Source organism: Myxocyprinus asiaticus, chromosome 4 (genome assembly GCF_019703515.2).
Source record: "Myxocyprinus asiaticus isolate MX2 ecotype Aquarium Trade chromosome 4, UBuf_Myxa_2, whole genome shotgun sequence".
NCBI lineage: Eukaryota > Metazoa > Chordata > Actinopteri > Cypriniformes > Catostomidae > Myxocyprinus > Myxocyprinus asiaticus.
Window position 1 is genome coordinate 11,749,971 of NC_059347.1, and position 15,959 is coordinate 11,765,929.

General features: G+C 43.0%; 1 pseudogene; it reads left to right on the forward strand.

The window, feature by feature from the left end:
- The window catches only part of LOC127436971 (anaphase-promoting complex subunit 2-like), a 29,035-nt pseudogene that overhangs the window by 9,116 nt on the left and 3,960 nt on the right, over positions 1-15,959 (forward strand).

The window sequence follows — 15,959 nt, forward strand, 5'->3', positions numbered from 1 at the left end:
TTTGGCGGCACGAGGGGGACCTACACAATATTAGGCAGGTGGTTTTAATGTTGTGGCTGATCGCTGTATATATTCCCACTTATTATTAAGCAAACCCAATCTGTCTGACTTTGTTGTTTTTAGAAAATCTAAAAGACTCAAAAGTGTATTTAAAAAAAAAAAAAAAAAAAAAAGGATTTACTTTAATAATAAAACAAAAAAAAACTGTCTATCCTTCCTCATTACTCCACAGTGGCTGGGCAGACCAAGTTACTAAACACTGAATTGGTGTTGACATTAAATGTGGGTGGTCACTGGCCATGTGTTCATGTGTTTAGATGTATTCATCTGTCTGATGTAAGAAAGTTGTGGAAGGTTGTAACAGGTTGTTTTCGCAGCTTATTTTAAATCAATAAATGCTTTTTTTGGACCATAGAAGGAGATCAAGAAAAATTTGATTTTAACAACGTGACCCCTTTAAAGCAACAGAAAATTGGAGGCGCTTTAATTTAAAGAGTGTTTAATAAGTACAATTAAATAAATTCCTTTTGGTGTGTTTAGAGTTTCGTAACATCGAGCTGCTGAAACTGAGGTTTGGCGAATCTCACATGCATTATTGTGAGGTGATGCTAAAGGTAAGCTCACTCATCCCAGCACGTGGGAGAAACGTTATTGTAAACGTCTCATCACATATTGATGTACTTCCATTATGGGTGCTTTTTATATTCTAATATCTCCAGGATGTGGCAGACTCTCGGCAGATCAGTGCTAATATCCGTGAGGAAGAGAGCCATTTGCCTGTAGAGGAGCAGCCCATGCTGCCATTGTCTGCCATGATCCTTTCATCTGAGTTCTGGCCGCAGCTGGAGGAGGAGAAGATTGAGCTGCCTGCAGTCATCTCCAAAGCCATGGAGGACTACACACACCGCGTTGAGAAACTCAAGGTACTCTGTTCCATCAGTATATAAAAAAATATATAATCCATCTGATCATTTAAAAATGGCAAATATCGCCGTAGGGATGGAAGAAGTATCGGTACTTCAGTACTAAGTTGATACTTAAATGAAAATATTTAATGATCTAGTGTTTCTGCAATACCAGTAGTACAGACTACTGACTCTATTTGGTACCGACACCCAGCTGCTTTCTTTCCCTTCTTTGAGCATGTGCTCTGGTACACCTTTTACGCCGAATGCACTTCGTGGTCAAAATGCCTGGCAGATGGAGAAAAATATAGCTAAAGGCCAAGTTCCAAACCACAACCAAAGATATACAGAGCCCCTTACCTAACTCTTTCCCTAACCATGTGTGGAAGTGTCGTGCCCTTTTGGAGCTGGCACAACCCCCTTCTGGAGTAACCTCGCCCGTTTGGGGTTACCTTGTCCTCTTTTGGAGATTCTGCCCCCATTTGGAGATCTCCGGCTTGCAGCTATACCCACTTTGGCAGATGTTGGTATTTTGACAATGTTCCCTCAAATTTTTATTCTTCCTGAGCAAAACCTATTTGTTCTGTTCAGACCCCTCTGCCACCTGATCAGATATATATGTATATATTAGGACTTTCAATTGAAATTTTTTAATTTATATATTTTATATATGATTAATAACATGATTTTTCAATTATTTTAATCACATTTAATCACATCAAAATTTTTGGCAGAAGGCCCCCAAATAAAGGTTGTTTAGAATATAATTAATAAAATAATTATAAATGTAATAAATATTATAATCCAGACTATTCAGACACGTTACATAATATAAATGCACTCACTGAGCACTTCATTAGGACCTGTACACCTACTTATTCATGCGATTGACCTAATCAGCCAATCGTGTGGTTGCAGTGCAATGCTTAAAATCACGCTGATACCAGTCAGGAGCTTCAGTTAATGTTCACATCAACCATCAGAATGGGGAAAAATGTGATCTCAGTGATTTCGACTGTGGCATAATTGTTGGTGCCAGGTGTTTGAGGTATTTCTGTAACTGCTGATCTCTTTGGATTTTCACACACAACAGTCTCTAGAGTTTACTCCGAATAGTACCAAAAACAAAAAACATCCAGTGAGCAGCAGTTCTGCGAGACAGAAATGCCTTGTTGATTAGAGAGGTCAACGGAGAATGGCCAGACTGGTTCGAGCTAACAGAAAGGCTGCGGTAACTCCGATAACCCCTCTGTACAATTTTGGTGAGAAGAATATCATCTCAGAATGAACAACACGTCGAACCTTGAGGCGGATGGGCTACAACAGCAGAAGACCATGTTGGGCTCCACTTCTGTCAACCAAGAACAGAAAGCTGAGGCTGTGGTAACAGATGAGAGCATTGGACAATACAAAAAGTGTCTTTAAAGGTCAATGCATTGTCTGTTTTATTTCTATATCATTGAACATAACTGTACTATTGGCCAACATCCCTCTGCTCTATTTTTAAATGGATAGTTCACCCGAAAATGAAAATTATCTCATTTACTCACCCTCATGATATCCTAGGTGTGGATGACACTTACTTCTGTAGAATACATCTGAAGAAAAATAGAAAAATTTCTTGGCTCACTAGGTCCTTAAAATGCAAGTGAATGGAGATTTCTCTTTTGAAGCTCCAAAAATCACAGATGTTATAAATGTTAGTTTGAGTAAATAATGAGAATTTTTGGGTGAACTATCCCTTTAATTGTTGGTCTATTTACTCATTCGACAGACAGATGCTTTTGGAGCATCTCACTAGTTTTTAGTGCCTCTAGTCCTAAACGCTGGACAATGTGCCTAGTTAAACATAGTTTGAAATGACCCCAGCTCTGTCCAGCTGTCTTTGAGCGCAAAAACACGGCTGTTGGTTTTGTTAGAGGAATGTTGCCTGTGCAGCTCGAGCGCTGACTGCCCCCTACTGCATCAAGGTGGTACATCAAGGATAAATTGCTCCAATAGAAGGAACATTCCTTATTGCTGAATTTACGTAAGTCGGGGGCATGGTTAATTGTGTCAACTTTTAACATGTTATTTCTTTTAGAATTAATTGCATGAAATTAATGCTTTGCATATACCAAATAAATTGACAACCATATAAATGTGTGTATATATACAGTTGTGCTCAAAAGTTTGCATACCCTGGCTGAAATTGTGCAATTTTGGCATTGATTTTGAAAATATGACTGATCATGCAAAAACACAGGTTTAAATGGCAATTAAAGGTTAATTTCCCACACCTGTGGCTTTTTAAATTGCAATTAGTGTCTGTGTATAAATAGTCAATGAGTTTGTTAGCTCTCACGTGGATGCTGTGAGCAGGCTAGATACTGAGTCATGGGGAGCAGAAAAGAACTGTCAAAAGACCTGCGTAACAAGATAATGGAACTTTAAAAAGATGGAAAAGGATATAAAAAGGTATCCAAAGCCTTAAATGCCAGACAGTACTGTTCAAACACTTATTAAGAAGTGGAAAATTCTGGGATCTCTTGATATCAAGCCAAGGTCAGGTAGACCAAGAAAAATTTCAGCCACAACTGCCAGAAGAATTGTTCGGGATACAAAAAAAAACCCACAGGTAACCTCAGGAGAAATACAGGCTGCTCTGGAAAAAGACGGTGTGGTTGTTTCAAGGAGCACAATACGATGATACTTGAACAAAAATGAGCTGCATGGTCAAGTTGCCAGAAAGAAGCCAATGCCACAAAAAAGTCCAGTTACAATATGCCCGACAACACCTTGACACGCCTCACAGCTTCTGGCACACTGTAATTTGGAGTGACGAGACAAAAATAGAGCTTTATGGTCACAACCATAAGCGCTATGTTTGGAGAGGGGTCAACAAGTATTGTGCTCCTTGAAACAACCACACAGTCTTTTTCCAGAGTAGCCTGTATTTCTCCTGAGGTTACCTGTGTTATTCCAAACTTTTGGCCACCAGTGTATATCTTTGTGTGTACATATCTTTTTTAAAAAAAAAATTTCAGTAGTTTCAGTGAAATTGATTCCAGTGAAATCAATCCATTTCAATTCCACAAAATGTATATTGCTATTAATGTAAATATTAACATTACACTGAAACAACTGCATATGTTTCTCAAAGATAAATTTTTTTTAATTATAATTCAGGTTCAAAGTCATAATAATAAAGAATTAAGTATGAAGTAAGAACATTAATAAAAAAATAAATAAAAAAGCATTAAAAGCATTCAGTTTTTTCTTTTTTCTGTTTAACATTTTTGTTTGATTAATGTTAACAACATAATAGACAGCAGCAGGTATATTAACCTTTATTTACACTCCAAGGTCTGCATAGATTTGATGTTTTGAGACGTACCTGACATTTTTGTTGTACCTGAATGTGTTCATGTAAGACATACTGTAACTGGCTGTGTTTACATTCACCACTCGCAGGACGGGCATTATGTCATTGTCACTAATCAGCCGGTTTATCATAAATATCCCCTTTGTTTTATGTAGGCCATGAGTTTAGTGAATTAAAACTTGTGACCTAAAATTAAAGAACAGAAAAAAAGATGGCATGTGAAAAGGTTTAACTTGGGATGTTCCACAGATGTTTCTTGTAATCGTAAGGTCCAGATTAAGATGAGTGACTTGTCTTGTGGGGAGAAATATTGAGCTGTAGTGCTTGTGCGGGAGACACAAGTTCAAATCTGGCTTGTGCATGTTCGCCCTCTCTCTACTATCTCTCAGCTGTCAATAAAAAGGCTAAAAAAAATAAAAAAAAAGCAGTTGAACAAACAACAAGGCAGTACAAATGTTTTTCTTTCAGGATATATTGTTGTTGTGCTCTTCTATAGTTTGGGGAACAATATAGTCTTTATTTTAGTTTATTCATGAATTGTTATGGTGTTATATGATGAAACTTGGAGAGAGTCAGGGAAAATCTGGAAATATTAGGAAATTTTAAAGGGTCATGAAATGTAAAATCACATTTTCCTAGATATTTAGACATATAAGAGGTAACTACTATAAAAGCATACTGTAAATTTCAGAACTCAAAACTTCCTCCCTAGTCTAAAAAGAGCATTTCTAGTTCCCACTCTATTGAAATGTCTCATTTTCAAAACTGTGTGTTCGTGATGTCACGATACATTGCTCAGTTGTATTTAAACACCCCACAACATGTGTCATTGCACCCTTGGCTCCGCCGACTGGGGTTCAGTTCGTATCATAAACAGAGAGGTAGACAGGCCTAGTGTGACTAACTATTCCTAAACACCAAAGGAGACCCATCTGGACTATTTTGCAATTTTTTGTGCATATAACATGCATTACACAGACGTCTTGACTGTTGTCATGCTTATCGTGCCACTTTTATAAGACGCTGTGTCTGGAACTGCCAGTCAGCTGTGAACAAATCTGACTTCATTCCAGCCTTCGCCACATAGTCCAACCTCAGCATCCTTGCACTGACAGAAACATGGATACATCTAGAGGATACAGCAAAACCTGCTGCTCTCTCCAACAACTTCTCTCACACACCTTGACACACCAGTAGGGGTGGGGGAACAGGTTTGCTCATTCAAAACAACTGGACATTTTCACCACACTCCTCTATGTAACAATACTTATTTTGAATTCCACTTTCTCGGAGTTGGATGTCCTGCTGTCCTTCTTTTCCGTAAGATGGTAGGCCACTTGTGGTTCTTGGAGATTTCAACATACACCAAGACAAGCCCCTGGTCACTGAACTTCATGATCATCTGGCCTCGTTTGACTCGGAAAGACTAAGCACTACAGCGACTCACAGATCGCGCAACCAGCTGTACCTCATTTTTGCACGTAACTGTACCAACTCAAATATTCTTGTTACTCCTTTACATGTCTCTGATCACTACTTTGTTCAATTCATCATGACTCTCCCATCTGTATTAAAGCAGACTCCGCCTTTGGTTTCCTTTCCTTGGAAACCTCCATTCTCTTTCACCTTTGTGCCTTTGCACTGCTGTCTCTACCTCTCTTTCCACACAACACTTATTTTCCACCCTGGATGTAAACACTGCCACAGACACACGAAGCTCTACCTTAACAACCTGTCTAGACAGCATCTGTCCTCTCTCCTCTAGGCCAGCACGTATGACACCACCCAGGCTCTCTGATGTCCTTCATGAACATCGGACTGACATCAGGGCAGCTGAGAGGAGATGGTGGAAATCTAAAGATCCAGCAGATCTGGGTAAGTATCAGTCTCTGCTTGCAACTATTTCAGATAACGTTAAATCTGCAAAAACTTCCTATTACCAGAACAAGATCAACACCACCACAGACACTCGCAGTTTGTTTAGAACATTCAACACACTTCTCTGTCCTCCCCCTCCACTGCCTGACACATCACTGACCGCAGATGTCTTCACATTTTTTACTAATAAGGTTACAGCCATCAGTAATACATTCTCAGCACCACACCCTGTCAAACACCCACCTCCTGTATGCAGCACTTCTGTCTCTATGTTCTCCCCTCTGACTGACACTGAGGTCTCTAAACTCCTCCTCTCCAACCACCCCACCACCTGTTCCCTTGACCCCATTCCTTCCCACCTTCTCCAGGCCATCTCTCCGTCCATCTTACCTGCACTCTCACACATAATTTACACATCTCTACTTACAGGCATTTTCCCCACTACATTTAAGCAGGCTCGAGTAACCCTGCTGCTGAAAAAAACCTGCACTTAACCCCACACAAGTAGAACACTACAGACCAGTCTCTCACACCCCATTTATGGCAAAAACACTTGAAAGGGCAGTTTTCAATCAGATCTCTGACTATCTCTCACAGAACAAGCTGCTGAATGACAGTCAGTCAGGCTTCAAAAGTGGACACTCCACCGAGACTGCCCTGCTGTCTGTCTGGCTGAGACAGGCGAAAGCTGGATCCAGATCATCCGTCCTGATTCTACCAGACCTTTCTGCAGCCTTTGACACAGTCAACCATCAGATCCTACTCTCCACTCTCTCTACTCTGGGCATCACAGGAACTGTGCTTTCCTGGTTTAATTCCTATCTCTCAGGTAGGTCCTTCAAGGTAGCCTGGAGGGGTGAGGTGTCCAAGTCACATCAGCTACTTACTGGGGTACCTCAGGGCTTAGTGCTTGGGCCACTTCTCTTCTCTATATACACAACATCACTGGGACCCATCATTCAGGCACATGGTTTCTCTTACCACTGCTACACCGATGACACACAGCTCTACTTGTCTTTCCAGCCCAACGACACCACGGTGACTGCTCGAATCTCTGCCTGTTTGGCAGGCATCTCAGCCTGGATGAAGGAACACCACCTGCAACTTAACCCAGACAAGACTGAACTCCTTGTCTTTCCAGCCAACCCTGCTGTTGAACAAAACATCACGTGCAGCTGGGTTCAACTACAGTAAAGGCTTACAAAATGGTCAGAAATCTAGGGGTAACCATCGATAACCATCTAAATTTCACAGACCACATCTCAAAGACAGCACGATCATGTAGATTTACACTCTACAATATCAGGAAGATAAGACCCTTCCACTCTGAACATGCCATACAATTTCTTGTTCAGTCATTTGTCATAACTAGACTAGACTACTGTAATGCTCTCATTGCAGGCCTCCCTGCATGCGCAATTAGACCCCTGCAAATGATCCAGAAAGAGAGCGCATGTTACACCACTCCTTGTCTCTCTTAACTGGCTGTACGTATCAAATTCAAGGCTCTGATGCTAGCATACAGAACAGTCATTGGGTCTACTCCAGCATACCTTAAATAATTTCTGCAGAGCTACGTTCCCACCAGAAGCCTGTGGCCGGCTAAGGAACGGTGCCTTGTTGTACCAACACAAAGAGGCACCAAAACACTTTCCCGGACTTTCGGTTTCACCATGCTATGGACTGTGTTTGTGCAGCTAATATCAGCGTTGACTGCTTGTGAACCAGTCATAATACGATTCAACCTTTACAAAGGAACTGTTATTGAAGAATGGGGCAGTTAAAAACACTTGGACTTGTCAGAAAAACCATCAGTAAACAGTTTCATTCATTAATATTTCATATGTTATGACTGTTTGATAGTTATGGTGCTGATGTGCTTGAGTGAAGTTTAATGAATTCGTATGCAACATGTTGAATGTGTGTTGTGTAAACACTGAAATGTTGTTTTCTAATGTTGTGGAGAGCTTGTATATTCTCTTCAGACTGAGTTTCAAATATGGCTGAATTTGAGGGGCTGCACGATGTTAGCCAATCAGAACAAGTTTAAAGGATCTGCTGAGGCAAAAACCGAACGTTGGCCAGAGACAGGGTAGAAAATGATCATTTATTATTAAACTATGACATTTTGGGTGCAAAAAAACTTCACTAACGTTATCAGTGGACCTCAGGGAAACTAATTTTTATTATAAGAAAATAGCATTTCATGACCCCTTTAAAATTGTAATTTCCAGGTTTGGAAATTGAAATGGAAATGAGTTAAATCTCAAAAAGTCACAGAAGTTACAATAGTGAATACAGTTTTTATTTATTATTATTATTTTTTTTTAAGTAATGCTTGGATCTAAAATATTTAATCAGATAGAAATTCCTCTTTGTGATTGCAATTTCTATAAAATTATTTTAAAATATCCTTATCCAGTAATCTGAAAAACAGGAAAAGTTGAGGAAAAATCATGGAAATTCAATGGTGAAAAGGTGTGGGAGCACTGTAGAGAGGAGGGAATGGGATCACAACATGACGTCGACTGGATTCAAGCATGTGGGGGTTTCAAACTCTGATACCAAGGACCCCCAGATTTGAAAATCCCCTAGTGAGGGACCCCCTGTGTAAGAAAATTAGTAATCATGATATTATAAAGACTTCTTGTCTGCAAAATTAAATAATTGGCTTTTATATTTTCAATATACTAAAGACAAAATAAATTAATGTTATCTGGAAAATATTCTTATTATTATTCTTATGCTGGAGTAATGTTAGATGTCTAAACCCAAAGAGAATAATTTTCAATTCAATCTAAAAATAATCTAATCAAAATAATATTTTATTTTAAGTTACATTTATTGTGAAAAGCGCTATATAAATAAATGTGTAAAAGTACACTTTAAAACAATAAATATAGTTTTAAATGCAGTTTTGCAGAGAATAGTGAATTGCAACCCCTATTTCTTAAGAATAAGGTTTGTTTTCATAATATATAAAATTACATGCCAGTTTATTTTTATTTCTGTTTTTATTTATTACTATGACTGTTAATACGATAAAATAATCATGATTAAACAAGTGATTTCAGAATGAAATGGTAATAATGTCAAATAATGTCACAATTTTTTCACTTTCTCTGCAATATTTTTTTATATTTTTAAGATGCCCCCTTGCACCCCCTTACGTCCCCCTGGGAGTCCTCGGACCCCAGTTTGAAAACCCCTGCACCTACCCACTGTACCACAGCTTCAATGAATGTTACAGCTTTGATTGTTTGATTGCCTGCAGTTCAAGTCCTTCGACTCTTCTGCAATTCCCTTTGTTAGGCACATGGACCTTGGAATTGCTTAGTGGTGTTCTGGGTGTGCTGCAAGAGATGGTGTGCAGGAAGCTGACGCTGTGGCAGCAACGGAGCGTTCTGCGAGAGGAAGCTTGGAGGCCGTTATACCATACAGGTCAGTTTGTACGCTTGCATGTACACAATCCCTCGGACCAAGAACAACACGTATGTAGAATATTTGGAATATTCTTCCAACTACTTGCCATACTGACAAGGACCAGTTTTGGGAGTAGCACATCACTAATCAGAAAGCATGACATAATCAGATTAGTTTTTTAGTAACAAATAAAGCATGCGTTACTTTTTTTATTTATACCATTCTATACGAGTTACTTTTGTAAAAACTTTAAATTTACTGACAAGTGCAATACAAAACTTTTTTCCTTCCCCATAATGTGCAGAATGGATTTAAATATGATAAAATGTGTTAAACAGAGTTGAGAGCACTACACTCTTAATACAATTAGCCCAAATATTTAATAAACACGCAAAGTGACGGGGATGCATATAGCTTTGTGAATTATGCTGACGTGCAGGTAAAGGTGTAAGTTCTTTGGTTTTTTGCATTAAAAAAAATTCCGTCATCAACGCAGTGCGCATGGACTGTCCATGTGCAGCTTCGTTTTTCTAGACATAAGGTCAGTCCACGTCTTTGCGCGCTGACACACGATGCGACTGCCACTGACTGTGCTGAAAAAGTATCTTAGAGCAGCCGTAGTGCGGATGCGTCGAACTTGTCGGTACGGGCTCGTGGTCACAAGAGTATACTTTGAAAGGCTAAAAAATTTAAAATATGGGGGCAGAAAATCCCCACATAATGAGTTCTTATGTTTTTTTTTATTTGTAAGATCCTGTACAGTTCTTAATATTCTATTCTATTCTAAATATTTAAATGAAAGGATGAAAGTATATTTTTATACATTGTAACACAGCCTCACAGGCAGAAGGGAAGGAGAACACAGGGAAGCGAGATTTCCAGACTCAGGTATGCGTTTTAATTGGCCACCTCAGTGCTTTACAATTTCACAAACTCATCAGTCTCACAGGCACGGAGTTATTTAAACACATCAGCTTCACAGGCATATAGTTACTTAAACACTTCAGCTTCACAAACACAATAGATTAAACACAACATCTTCTGTAGCACCGTGGCCTTCCTTGTGCCAGTCTCGCTCTCTCCGGGTTGCTGGTGGCGTGGCTGTTTATATGCCGCTCTCCCCATGCTCATTGGAATTAGAGACAGGTGTTAAACATAATCTAGCTCAGGTGCAAACGCCCTTACTGCTTTCTCTCTCTCCGGACGGACGCTTGACCACGCCCCCGCTGCCACATATCCCCAGTGCCCGACTCAGGCCGGGGAGGCATCCGGCCTGTCTACCACTACCCCCCCCCCCCACCCATTTCTGGAAAGGAAGCCGGCGACAGCCATCTGCGCTCCCGGTCTGTGGACCACCTTGAACTTAAATGGCTGAAGAGCCAGATACCAACGGGTGATCCGCGCATTGGTATCTTTCATGCGGTGGAGCCATTGGAGTGGGGCGTGATCCAAGCAGAGGGTGAAGGCCCGCCCCAACAGGTAGTATCGGAGAGTGAGGACTGCCCACATGGTGCTGTACTTAGTCTCTCTCAACGAGAGTTTACGGCTAATGTACAGCACCGGGCGCTCCCTCCCTCCACCACCTGCGAGAGTACGGCCCCCAGCCCCCTGTCTGAAGCATCCGTCTGTAAGACAAAAGGGAGAGAGAAATCAGGTGAATGTAAAAGCGGCCACCCGCAAAGTGCGGCTTTCACTTGCATAAACGCCTGTTGACACTGCTCCGTCCACTGGACCAGGTCTGGAGCTCCCTTTTTAGTGAGATCAGTCAGTGGGCTGGTGACATCCGAATAATTGGGCACGAATCTCCTATAATAGCCAGCCAGCCCCAGGAACTGTCTCGTCCCCTTTTTGGTCTCAGGCCGCAATCGCCGCAGTCTTGTCAATTTGGGGATGCACCTGCCCATGGCCCAAGTAGAACCCCAGATACCGTACCTCCACCCGCCCAATCGCGCACTTCTTGGGGTTTGCTGTGAGTCCGGCCCATCGCAGCAATCTCAGAACTGCCCTCAGATGTTGCATGTGCCGCTGCCAATCATTGCTGTAAATGATAATGTCATCCAAGTATGCAGCGGCATAAGCCGGTCTGAGGATTCGGTCCATGAGATGCTGAAACTTAGCCGGGGCTCCAAACCAAACGGAAGCGCCACAAATTGGTGTAATCCGAACGGTGTGGAGAAAACTGTTTTTTTTCATGGGAAATTGGTGTCAAGGGCATCTGCCAATAACCCTTGGTCAAATCCAGCATCAAATCGAGCAGTGCAACTGATCGAGCAATTCATCAACGCGAGGCATGCGTCAAATTTAGACACCGCGTTGACTTTTCTATAATCCACACAGATTCGTACAGACCCGTCGCTCTTAGGAACTAGAACAACTGGGCTGGACCAATCGCTGTGGGATTCCTCTATTACCCATATCGAGCATAGCAACCAATTCTTCCCGGACAATTTTCTTTTTGTGCTCGGGCAATCGGTAGGGACGGCTACGTACCACCACCCCCGGCTCTGTCTCGATGTGATGCTGTATGAGGTTCGTACGACCCGGTAGAGGGGAAGACACGTCTGCAAACTCCTTCTGCAACTTGGTTACCTCTGCGAGTTGATGCGGTGAGAGGTGGTCTCCGCAAGTGACTGGGGTGAAATGACTGTGTTTTGTATTCACCTCTGGCCCGAGCTCCGCCCTCTCTGGGACTACCGTAGCCAACGTCACAGGGACCGCTTAACTCCACAATTTCAGGTGGTTGAGGTGGTATATTTGACGTGCGCCCCCTATATCGGTTCGCTTTACCTCATAATCCCACTCGTCGTGTGACCTCAAAGGGTCCTTGCCACTTGGCGAGTAATTTGGAGCTCAATGTGGGAAGTAATACGAGTACCTTATCTCCCGGTGCAAATTCCAGCAGCCGAGTTCCCCTGTCATACAATCAGCGCTGTCGTTCTTGAGCTTGGAGCAAATTCTCCTGTGTTAGTTGTCCCAAGGTGTGGAGTTTTGCTCTAAGATCAAGAACGTATTGAATTTCATTCTTACTGTTTGAAGGACCCTCCTCCCAAGCTTCGTGCATAACATCAAGCACGCCATGTGGGCGCTGCCTGTATAGTAGCTTGAATGGGGAAAACCCTGTGGAGGCTTGTGGGACCTCTCGTACTGCGAATAACAGGATCGAGCCATTTGTCCCAATTTCTAGCATCTTCGTGTATGAACTTCCGAATCATATTTTTAAGGGTTTGATTAAATTGCTCCACCAGGCCATCTGTTTGTGGATGATAGATGCTGGTGCGGATTGATTTGATGCCCAATAATTCATAAAGCTTGCGTAGTGTTCGTGACATAAAGGTTGTGCCTTGATCGGTGAGGATTTCTTTCGGAATCCCCACCCGGGAGATTATTTTGAAGAGTGCCTCCACAATACTGCATGCTGAGATGTTGCGCAGAGGCACTGCTAATGGATATCGCGTTGCATAGTCCACTAGGACTAATACAAAGCGATGTCCGTGTGCAGACCGCTCTAATGGCCCGACGAGGTCCATTCCAATTCTTTCAAAGGGGACCTCGATCAACGGAAGGGGGCGCAATGGCGCTTTTGGGGTGGCCGGTGGATTCACCAGCTGGCATTCGCGGCATGCCGCACACCACCTGCGGACATCACCGCCAATGCCTGGCCAATAAAAATGGGCTATTAGACGGTTCAGCATTTTCCTTTCCCCTAGATGACCCGCCATGGGATTATAATGAGCGTCCTGCGTCACACTATACAACCGCTCGTTTATAATTGCGAAGTAAGGATATGAAAGGGCGACACCCGGCTGGAGTTGTTTACCATCTATCACTCTCACTTAGTAAAAGGCATGCTTGAGGGTTTCGTCTCGTGACTGCTCCAAAGGGAAATCCCCTTCGGGAAATTCCCGGAGGACAGGAGGGGCTGCAGCCTCTCCCCCCCCTCACGTCATCCTGACGTGGAGCAGATGAAGACGGCCCTTGCCAGAGCATCACACATCTCACATCTCGTGGCTTTAGTGCAGGACCCATCCGCGCATATTCCCTTTAATACATGTCTAAACTCAGGCCAATTAGTCCCCAAAATCAGCGGATGGGTGAGGCAGGAACTAACCGCAGCCTCCACTATGTTTTGTTCCCCGAAATTTAATAACATGGGTCACCACCGGGTAGTTGTGAATATCCCCATGCACTCACTTCACCCTCACTGTTTTAGCTGTGCCCAAAACCTTGCATTGAACCAAGCGTTGGTAGATTGTGGTTTGATTACAACCCGTGTCCACCAATGATTGATGAGTACCCCCCTTGATACTTACCGGTATCCAGTACGCTCCAGCCCGATCGGGGGCAGTCTGCGGAGTGTCGGGGATCCGGACCACCGTTCCCAGCTCCATGACAGGGCACTGATCCCGGAAGTGTCCTGGATCCCCGCAGGCCAGCCCAGGCGCCACGCCTGCACCTGCGTCAGCGGGGAAATGGTCCTCCGCCAGATGAATGGCTTCCTCCAGCGACGCCGGGCAGTGGCACTGGACCCACTCCACCGTTCCTCTTGGCAGTCAATGGATCAGCTGCTCCAGTACCACCTGGTCGACAACTCCCGCGACGTCACGATTCCCCACCAGCAGCCATTTCTGGCACGCATCTCGGAGCCATTGGGATCAAGCAAACGGGCGGTCGGTCCCAAGGTCCGGAACAGCTGGCGATACTGTTCTGGGCTACGACCCACCCGCTGCAGGATGGACTTTTTCAGATCGTCATAGGCCAGGAGATTAGTCGCCGGCAACTGTTGGGCGACAAGCTTGGCTTCCCCGGACAGCACGGGAAGGAGCCTGGCCGCCCACTGATCATGCGGCCAGCCACAGATTTCCACGGTTCTCTCGAATAAATCGAGGAAAGCCTCAGCATCGCCATCAGCTCCCATATTCAGGAGTGTGGGGGGAGGCAGTTGGCTGCGGTAGTCCGGGGTCACGGCTCTCTCTTTCCCCTGGCTAAGGAGGCTCCGGATCGCGAGCCAGTCCTCTGCTTGAGCCCGTAGGATCTCAAAGAAGCACCGTTCCTGGTCTTGACGTAACTCAAGCATTGATTGCTGGTGGGATTGTTGCATACTGGCGAGGGACTGGAGGATCTTGGTTTTAATTCCAGGGTTTCGGCACCAGTGTAAGACAGCCTTACAGGCAGAAGGGAAGGAGAACACAGGGAAGCGAGATTTCCAGACTCGGTTGGCCACCTCGGTGCTTTACAATTTCACAAACTCATCAGTCTCACAGGCACGGAGTTATTTAAACATATCAGCTTCACAAACACAATAGATTAAACACAACAGCTTCTGTAGCACCGTGGCCTTCCTTGTGCCAGTCTCTCTCTCTCCGGGTTGCTGGTGGCGTGGCTGTTTATATGCCGCTCTCCCCATGCTCACTGGAATTAGAGACAGGTGTTAAACATAATCTAGCTCAGGTGCAAGCGCCCTTACCGCTTTCTCTCTCTCTGGACGGACGCTTGACCACGCCCCCGCTGCCACATACATTTAGAAAAATATGCCCCCATAAACATAAAAAAAATGCCTCTGAAAATCAAATCTAGGGAACAATTATAGCCTCTTAATGTAAAAGTTTCTGACACTGGTTGTTATGCACCCATGTGAATGCGGCTTCATGATTGCTGTAGCAAAGTAGATAGCCACAGCCTGCTGGCCGATTAATATTGTGGAGGATAACAGTTTAAGAGATTTAATGTGCATTGCAACAAATATTCAACCTATGGAGACTAGTTCTTTCAATTAGTCAACCTCCCACTTTGATTTTGGAATGTGGAATGAAAAAAGTTTAATGTTACTTGAATTGGTGCTATTTTAGTGCATTTCCATCTATATACTGTGGAATGCTTTGCTTGGGAAATGTTTATAAAAAATTATACTAAATGCACTAAATGCATTTTGACAGGAAATAAAGTATATACATGACAAATCCTGCGATTAATCGCTATCAAACATTTTAATAGAATTGCAGCACTAGTTTTAAGATAGCTACCTGAATAAGTAAACATTCAGTGGAATGGCACATATATTCGAAGGTAAGAACTCTCCCCTCAAAGGTTTGTTATTGCCGCAATAACACAAGAGTGCATAATAGGTACCTTATGTAACTTAAGCGCACACTTGTAATGCATTGGTCAAGCAGTTGTGTTTGCAAACTTGCATAGAGTTTCTAGCCTAATACAACACTGCCTAGGACCTTGCTTTTACTGTGCCTCTTAGAGGACAGGGTGGGAATTTTTTTCTGAAATAGTTTTGCGTGCCTTTGCAATAGTTTGCGTTCCTTCACAGTAAGATTTGTGTTCCCTTGCAATAAGTTTTGCATGCCCTCACAATAGTTTTGCATTCCGTTGCAATACATTTA